Raw genomic sequence first — 9,501 nt, 5'->3', positions numbered from 1 at the left:
TGTCCAGTCTCTCTTAAAATGTACCTGAATTAAACACAGTATTGCGGGTAAGTGCTTAGAGTTGAAAAAGGTAAAATAACGGCTTTATCAATCTCCTGCATGGTAGTCACGTGTGCTTTTTACCAATGGCATTGATACTGTTGACTCATTAACAGAGTGTCGATCCTGTAGTTTCAGATCCTTTTCAGCACAGCTGCCAGCTAAACATTCCCCAGCTTGTATGTATGCATGTTGCCCTGCATCTACATCTTGCGCATGTCCTTACTGAATTGCAGTCTACTTTTTCAGATTTATTTCCTGTTTGTCAAGATCACTTTGAATTACAGCCCTCCTGCCCCAAACACTTGCAGTTCCTCACAGGCTGGTGTAACTGCCAGGTTAAAAAGCTTCCTCTTTTCTTTACAACCCACTTCAAGAACTAATGCATCAAACAGTATCAGCCCCAGGGCAGACTCCTGCAAATGTCACATTGGTACTGAATTAATGATAGCTACTTCTAGATAGGTTTTCCACCAGTTTTATACCTTCGATGTGCATATTTCCTCTAGAGTAGGTAACATTTGCATAAGAAAACTAGGGATATGTGAAAAAGTGTCAAAAACTCTACGAAAGATGGATATATGGCATCTGCTGTCTCTTCCTTATGCACAAAGTGTTACCCTCTCAAAGCATGTTACTCTTTGCACAGAAAGAAACTATGATCTGGCCCATTTTATTTTCAACACAACTATGATGAGTGCTGTTTCAGTCATGCAGTGGTTTGATTATTCATTCCATGATTTGGTTTTCTTTTTTAATAGGAGCTGCTGCTAAACCCATGGTTAGGTAATTTCCAAACAACGCTTTTAATCTTTTCCCTATGCTTTTATATTTGTCCTTGCTCAGCCTTGAAGTTCCTCAAGATGGTTCAAAGGAGGATCACAAAAGCAGAACTGCAGAAGAGTTACAAGGTAGGACTAATTCTCTTTATTAGAAATAAAGTTGTGCTGAGGTACTTTCAAGGCTGAGATGCTTACTAGGCTCATACTAATACTTTCAGAACTGGGAAAGAGTTTTGTCTCTGGGTAGACAAGAACTCTTGCTTCCTTCAGCAGTTACGGGTATGGTTTGCCTGCTGATATCATTCATCTTGGCTTAGTTAGTATCTGTCACTACTGAGAGCCAAACCCTTGTCTATGCTTGGGACATACACTTCAATCATCTGAGAATGGAAATATTTTGTGAACAGATTTATGTACAGGTACCTGGGTAAAATCTAATGGCCCCTTACCTCCATAGGTAAGATCAAATTAGATGATTTAATGCAATTGTAATAGCTTTCAACTACTAAATATTATGAAGTTTAAGAGTAATATATCTAAGAAAATTTCTTCAGATTTTCTGTTCTGTTTCACTAGTAAGTTTGCCCCTTTTGATTATTTTACTCCAAGTTTATATTAATGTGCAGTTCTGAGTTTTGTGGGAGACATCCATATTTCACAGAATAAAAACAAACATTTCATTGCAACCTCTGATATGAAGCCACATACTGACAAATTATAGTTGTGGGTTGCTGATTTGGAAATTCTTTTCATACACTTCAGCAACACAAGATCCATGTTAGAGGCAAATAATAATTTGGGTCAAATTCTGCTGGTTCAAGTAAACTGAAAGTCTTTCTTGCTTGTTTTACAGAATTAGTCTTTTACATGTTAACTTCTTAAAAAGCTTCAATTTTTACATAAAGCTGAATCACCGTTCTGGTCTTAAGTTACTTGTAATATTAAATGCTAATATTTCTTTTACACAAAAGAAGGTCTGAATGCTGAGATATTTTCAAGGTGGCTGAATCCTATTATCATTTATACTAATTCATAGACAGTCTAAAAATGCTGGGAAAAGAACTCCAAAGGCATGCTTTGCCTTCTTGTAACCACTGCACTGCAGCTACACAAAACCCTTTTTGTGGAGTAAGAGAGTTGGCCTCGTCTCTTAGAGGCACCTTGAAAAGGAAATATGCTTACATAAAAATAGAAAAATGTATTATTTTTTGCATGTTTTTTTGGGAATTAGCTGCTGACCCTAAATGGCTAAAGATACTGCAATTTCAAAGTCCTCTGTGCACTTTAAAAAACAAAACATCAGTGTATACTCAAAATATAACCATGTTTCTTAGACAGAGGTGTACTAAATTGTCCCCTAGTCCATGCCATTGTTCCAGTGACCCAAACATGCTGTGGAACATAATAATCCTTTAAGCTGTTTGCAGCTGATGGCATTTGCTTGCTTCAGACTTCAGTTTCTCTCTGATAAAAATAATCTATTAGATAAAAGCAGACTTTTTTTCAGTAAATGCACTGCTTATTGTCTTTTTAGTAACACAGAGATGTAAAATTATATTAGAAATGGGGGGGGGGGATCGTTCACTGAAAAAAACTTGTTCTGTTAAACTTGCTTTAGTTGTATCTTTACATATTTATCTCTTTCCAGTTAAAAAACTTTAAAGAATTTCAGTTTTTCTTATGTTTTTCTGCCCTGTCCTACTCAGCTGTGATATAAGGCAACTTGAATGACAGAGGCATTGATGTCTTGAGCCCTTGTGTCAGACTGGTTTTATATGTAGTATTCTCACATTTGGTCAGACATTTCGTCGGCTTTGTGTTCAGTCATACAAACGTTGTGCTGGTCCAAGACCAGAGAGGGGTAAGAGTTTAACCTGTTGTTATCTGCACTGCTGACTGACATAGTATTTTAATGAATTGCTGGGTTTCAGCTGAAACTGTGGTGCCTGTTCCAATGTCTTCCCAAGCTGCTTGAAAGAGCATCCTTAGTCCCAGGCCAGGCTTATCTTGGTCATCTCTGTGGTACTTGCAAGTGTCTCGGGAGACAGGCCATGCTCATTCCTTGCCACTTCAGGAGCCTGGATTGGTCTCAAAGCCAGAAAGGGAGAAGTAAAAGAGCCCAGCTGCCTGAGGGAGTTGTTTTTTTCTCAGCCTGTGACTGATAGAATGATTTTCTTTATCTTTCTTTTTTGTCCTGGTATAGAGGATGAAATGCTCTACATGGTAGCTTAGAGAAAGTAGAGGTGAGATAGAGAAGAGTAGAATGAACTTGGCAGCAAGTTTGGTTTGGGGTCCACATACTTGACAAGTACAGAATAACAGAATTCTTGTACAAAAACTAAAATTGTCTTTTTTGCTATGGTCGTGTTTGGAATAAGACTAGATGTGATTAAGATACAGCTAGTAAAGTTATACCTTACCTCCATCATTTTCTCATTCATGGTCACATGTAGTTGTTAGAAAGAGCCAACAGAAATAGTATGCAATTATTATAAAATAGCTCAAGTAGATTAAATAGCTCAAAAGTATACAACTTATCAAAATTATGTAGTGAAATGAGCTTGTGTGTGCAAATTCTAAAAAATTACCTGTCATGCTCAGCTCACACAGAGAAGCCACACAATATAACCATGTGTTTCTTTGTTAATAGCTGAAGTATTAAACCTCTGTAGAACAATCCAACAACAGGCTGCTTTTTAGGGAACAACTGTATTTTATTAGCAGAGAAGTTGAACTTTATTAAAATAACTACCAAGATTAAAGATTACCGGAAATAGGCAAGGGTGTATTTACACTCAGGTGGGTTTTCTTACTATTTCTTCAATTAGTAGTTCTTATTCAAGAAAGTTGTGCCTGGGAAAGCAGCTCTTTCAAGAACTGGGTCACAATTTCTATCATGGCAAATATTTTCCACTAATTTCAGGTCTTGGTTCTGCCAACTAACCAAAGAGACATTCCAAACAGAAGATCCAAAGGACACTACGTGTATTTTTGTCATTTGTCTTTATGTTTTCTCCAAATGTAGTAGTGGATTCTTCATAATGTAATCATTGTAATGTATTGAAATAAATTTATTCTTACTTTTCTCTCATGTCTTTTCTGGTCTCTGATTTGATTGCATGGTGAGAAATAGTAGATGTTGTATTCCCCAAGGATGGGAAGATTAGCAAGTCCTGACTCCTCTTAGAGCATCATGTGGTTATAGAGGTTGAGAAATCATAAGGAATCTGGTGGGAACATCTCGAGTGAACTGAAATAGCTTTGTTACTACTGGTGACTTGAGTTCCAGATTTGGAGGAAGAAGCTTCTAAATGAGTATGGGTAAATGTCTATCTCTAGAGAGAGAAGATCTGATATTCTGGGATTGTCTTAGATTGCCCTGTTCATACTCTGCAAAAGACTGACAAGTTAATGGGCAGACATACATTTTTCAGAGAAAAGAAGCTGAGGAAAAGTGGATTTTCAAAAAAAAAAAAGGAATTTTTTTCTCTTGTAGTGTTGGACCACTTCTACTGTCCATAAATATTCAGACATGTTCTCTCACTTTTTCTTGTGGAGGATGGTATTGTGGAGACTGGAGAACACAAGCTTTCTTCAGGAAACAGAAAAGGAGTGATTGTTTTCTGAAAGGAGAAATCAGAGTATTCATGTCGGTTTCTCTGAGGCTAGGAAAGGTCTAGAAGTGAGCCAGGTGGGTGTTTTAACTATGTGAAAATTGTTTATGAGAACCTCAGGACCTCCCTGAGGAATGAAAAGATCCAAGAATGGACTAACAGGAGGAAGAGTAATTTGCAGTTGGTCCTGGTTTTGATGTTCACGTGGCATTGGGGAGATGAAGGGAGATCTAAGCTGAACCCTTGTAACATCTCCTTAGTAAAGATATCCTTCAGAGCAGTGAGAGAACATTTAGGTGGTTGTAGCTCACTCTCACTCCTCCTGTGAGGATCACACAAAGGCTTTTAACTGTGTCCCTTTCAGCAGTTTTGCAGTAGCCTTGTGTTTCACATTTGGCACATAATACACACACGGGGATGTAAACTGAGTTCACAAAAATCCGTAAAGAACCAAGTTTCCTTTTGAGCAAGGAGAATGCTAAGCCAGCATTTCTTATGTGGTTTCTGTTCAAAATTGCTAGAGTTTTTAACAGAAACTGAATACACTATGCTTAAATTTACTGTTTGTAGAGTGTTGTTGTCATCTTGGATTCTCTATGCATTCCTTTTTTCAAGGGAATGAGACCAGGATTTTTTTTTACTTTATGACAATTTTGTACAGCTCTATCCAGTACTGAAATGGATGATGGAAAAAACCAAACCAACCAACCAACCAACCAACCAACCAAAAATAACAAAAAAACCCCTACAAACCCCGCAAAGAAACAACAAACCTCCTCCCCCCAAAAAAAAACCAAAGCCAAAAGCAAGCAAATACTTCTTTAAAGCAAATGAATTTTATCTGAGTGTTATATTCTGAATGGAAGCTAAAAATCATAAAAGTAACGATCCTTTTTAAAAGAAGTAGGAAATGGTCTAAGTTAAGAAAACAATATCGCTGTTCTTGTGTACCTAGAGTTCTGTATGAGCAGTAACTAAAAAAGACAATGTCCTTTTGTTTAAAAACGCAATTTATTTCCAACTTCTATGTGTGGCAGTCAAGCAAAAAGGATTGTCACCTTTTTGCAAATTTAAAACATTGTTTCATATTCATCCAGCTTTTGTTTAAATGCCAACCCTTTTCCTCAAGTACTGCATTATTATTTTCTGAACAAAAGTGTGTTGATCAAGTTCCTGAATAAATTTGTGTCCTGTTTCCTTGTGATTATCATATTAATTTCCACTTATTCCTTTCAAAATGAACTAAATGGAAAAGTAGAATAAAATTTTAAAAGAAACTTCGTTCTTTTATAGTGTCCTATGACAGACATCTATACTGTACTGTAGAGAGAAATTAGCAGATATTCTATAAGGTGATGAAAGCTGATTTTCCTGGTTTTTTCTCTGGGTTTAGGTTTGTTTAAAGCTGGTTTTTTTTACCCCTCCTTTCTTGTCCTGGGGCAAACCAAGGAAAACTAGCACCTTGGGGATAATGTCACAGATTTAATCCAGAGATGAAATATTTTCAGCTTAAAAATAGTCATAATGACTTTTTTCCTGCACATACTGAGTATGAAGTGGGACTAGCTCTTCACTGATACTGAAGACTAATGAGCAGTGGTGAATCAATCCAATACTAACCTGCTTGCTGCAGTTATTTGTTAAATATTTCATATCAGTTTTGTCACCTCGAACTTTTTTTTAAATGGGTTACAGGTGTAAATAAATCCATTGTTTAACTGTAAAGCAGGTTTATGAAGCTTTTTTCTTACCTGTTTCCCAAGCTGCAGTAGTGATGCATTTGCTCCCATGATCTTCATGCAGTCCTACTGGGGGAAAGAAAAAGACCAACTCTCAAGCATTTTATTAGAAGGAAACGGGAAAACTGATACAAAGACTTAAACCTTGCACAGTGAAACAAAGCGAACTCTTACATCTCTTCTGCCCTAAATCCTAAGCATAACACTCACTTTAGCTATCTACAGCCTGGCAACCACCAGATACCAAATAATCTACCATGAATCTTTCATTACTTCTTCTCGCATCAGCACCAGGTTCCTTGCAATTTCCAGGATAAACACAGGTCTTCAGTCCTTACTAATTCAAAACCTGACACAATCAGACCTGAATCTTGGCTTCAACTGCAGGCCCACAACCCATACACTGTGCCAGATGAACGGTGAGCCAAAGTCCATTTGCCAGCTCCAGCCTCCTGTTCAGCCTTCCAGGCTCTAGCAGAAAGACTATCGTTTCAGCCCCATGCTTCACTGGGAACAATGCCTCCAGCTACATCCTAAATCTGGCTTTCAGAGAAAATTTCATGTAGTGTTTGGGATTCTTTGTTCTCGAGTAACTGTATACTGATTTTGGTGAGCAAAGTTAGGCTAACTCTCCACATTTCCATAATGCAATAGAACTCTCATTTTGAATAGTGCCAGTAAAGCAGAATTATTTCCTACCACTGTAGGTTAGCTGGAGTATTTTTGTACTAACTGAACTCCAATGTTGCCCATTTAAAGTAAACAGAAACAGAAGAGGATACATGCTGTTAATATTTGCCCCATATTTTATTAAGTTAACAAGTTGCTTTTCTGCAAAATTTCATTCTCAAATTTGACAAGCAGGTGCTAAATTTTAGCTATATACACCTAGAACTGCATTTTATAGCTTGAAGCTGTATAGCTCATGGGAAAAATAACTGGTACAGAAGAAAAATTGAAGGTCATCCTTTATGCCCACTGGTACTTGCAAATAGTTTCAGAACCACAAGATTAGTCATGTCTTTCTATCTGTAGTGATTGTACAATTGCACCTAGGAACTGAAAAATAACCAAGTACAATAGTACTTGAATTGTGATTTTCAATTATTAGTACTTCTTATTTTCAATGATTTTGGGGGGGAAATTGAGAGTATTTTGCTTCATATTTTTTCTTCTGTAGGCTTTGTTCCATTCCCATGATCTCAGATAGGAAAAGTAACTTTAAAGCTATTTACTAAGGTTGCTTTAAAAAAAAAAAAAAGTTTTTGTCATCTTCTAAGTAGTGCTATATGCAGTAACAGTTTCACTAGGTGAAAGGAAAAGCTGGTCATTAATATTTTGTAATGTGCTTTAATAATCAGATGCAGTAGCAATATCAAATGATGTTTTATAAGACTGATGTGAATACTCCGACTTACTAAGAAACTGAGTTCATGAGCCCATAAATGAAGAAAACATGGCAGATTTTACTGAAGTCTCACGGTGCTGTGTTATTCAATTAATGTTGCCTTTGACATACTGACCTTTATCAGCACAAATATGTCAATATGCACATAAGTTGCTTCTTGACAAAATCATCCTAAAAGCCTCATAGTGTGATGAATTACAAGGCTTCCATTTTCAAGCTTTACAGTGAATTCTTTCAGGTGTATACAAAATACAAGGGGACTGTGTGGTTAAAAACACCCGCCATCTGACAGCTCCAGGCAGGGAGGAGGATCAGCCAGAGCCAGTCCAGATCACCTGGCAGCTTAGATGGGGCTTCTGAGCCAATGGACAGAGGATCTGTGAGAAGTCCCCAGGTGATGCCGATCATGGCTATTAGGCCCTCTTAGAGCACTTAGAGTGTTGGCAAAGGCATCATCTGGCTCTCCTGAGCCAAAGCTGTGTGTTAGCATGGGAGCTTGGCCCAGGTGAGCTGCAGAAGACAGAAAGTGTACAACTCCTGCAGTGCTCACAGATTAACAGCCTACACAGTTGCTAAGTACAAATGTTTCCAACAGTTCAATTGTGTGTAGCATTGACCCAAGAATCTCCTTAAACTCAACAAGCAGCTCAGCTTCCATAGATAAATATCTTTTACACACTCAGAGTTTGAGAAACCTCAAAGGTTTCCACTTTATGTGATTGTGACTTTGGAGATGTAAGATGAGCCTTCACAGAGCTTCTTCCTTCCTTCCGCTGTGCAGTGAACCCACAACAGGAGTGTTTCCAAGCACTGCATCCCAATGCACTTCTGAGCTCAGTATGTGCAAACAGCGTCCAGGCCTCTTGGGCTCACTCCCTGTGACTACAGAAATATGTGTTTGTTGTTAAAAACAACAGCTGAAGTTTACTTTATCCCTTTGTGTTCTAAAATTTGTGTTCTTGTCCCTACTTACATCAAATAGTTGTATTTTCTTTTGAAACAGCTTTTGTGCTAACTAGTGCAAGCTGGCAAACTTAATTTCAGTTCCATGAAAAATTTCAAGATTTGGAAATATTTTTCATCCCACATTGGGACAAAATGTCTAGATGGTACTCATATAAAGAACTAAAGCCCCACTAAAATCCTCAAATATTTTGCTTTGAAGACCATATGTCAGAATAGTATATTTGTAACTGTTGGATGTTTAAATTCAAGTTTTTAAGTCTTTAGTAGCTAGAAGTAGATAGCAGATCCTCATTGCTTCTGTTGTCTGCGACAACCCACCTGTTTTAAGAAAGTAGGTTTTTTTGTAAATTGAAGCTTCCATTTATTCTGAAACTAAATCTGGATTCTGAATTCTGAAATTAAATCTGAGAGGATGCTGTGGCAATGGTTTTATCTGTCATGAGCAATTCATGACTCCAGATGTGCCTCCAGATGGTATACAAAGAATGTGAGTTCAGTCTCATCACACAGATTTTTAGTCCCATGTAAACTAGAGAAGGCAATGCCTATCTGTGAAGGGAGAGGGCTGAAGGTATGGTAAAGGTGAATCATTGCTCCTCATTTTTCTGGAGCTTTTTGCATTATTTATGAATTCTGCTATATACAATGAACCACACTGTCTCTGATATATGTACAAATTCTATCAATAGTAATGAGAACTGCACATGCCCCTGTCAAACACTGTTTCTCTTTCATTGTCTTTTCATAACCTTTCACATGGCATAATTTAGTTAATCTTAGGCCTTTCTTTATTATTAAATGTTCAGTTTATTATTCTACTTAATTTTAAACCAGATTCTTCCTGTATTTAAAGTCTTTTTACCTTCTAATCATATGTGAGAGTCTATTTGGCATTCTGGATTAGAAATATTTTTCTTACAGTATTTCCTCCATCTCACAGTAGTTTGTTACAA

The 9,501-nt window shown here is 37.3% G+C and overlaps 1 long non-coding RNA gene across 2 annotated transcripts; it reads left to right on the top strand.

The window, feature by feature from the left end:
* The first annotated feature begins 333 nt into the window (after positions 1-333).
* LOC125323455 lies at positions 334-3,912 on the top strand. Of its 2 annotated transcripts, none has more exons than XR_007202524.1 (2): positions 334-377; positions 886-3,912. It is a non-coding gene; the product is annotated as an uncharacterized LOC125323455 (long non-coding RNA). The 2 variants fall into 2 exon arrangements; XR_007202523.1 differs by having other exon boundaries at positions 342-472.
* Positions 3,913-9,501: the final 5,589 nt, after the last annotated feature.

The sequence above is a fragment of the Corvus hawaiiensis genome, chromosome 3, assembly GCF_020740725.1.
Source record: "Corvus hawaiiensis isolate bCorHaw1 chromosome 3, bCorHaw1.pri.cur, whole genome shotgun sequence".
NCBI classification, from domain to species: Eukaryota; Metazoa; Chordata; class Aves; order Passeriformes; family Corvidae; genus Corvus; species Corvus hawaiiensis.
This window is presented reverse-complemented; position numbering and strand designations above follow the sequence as displayed.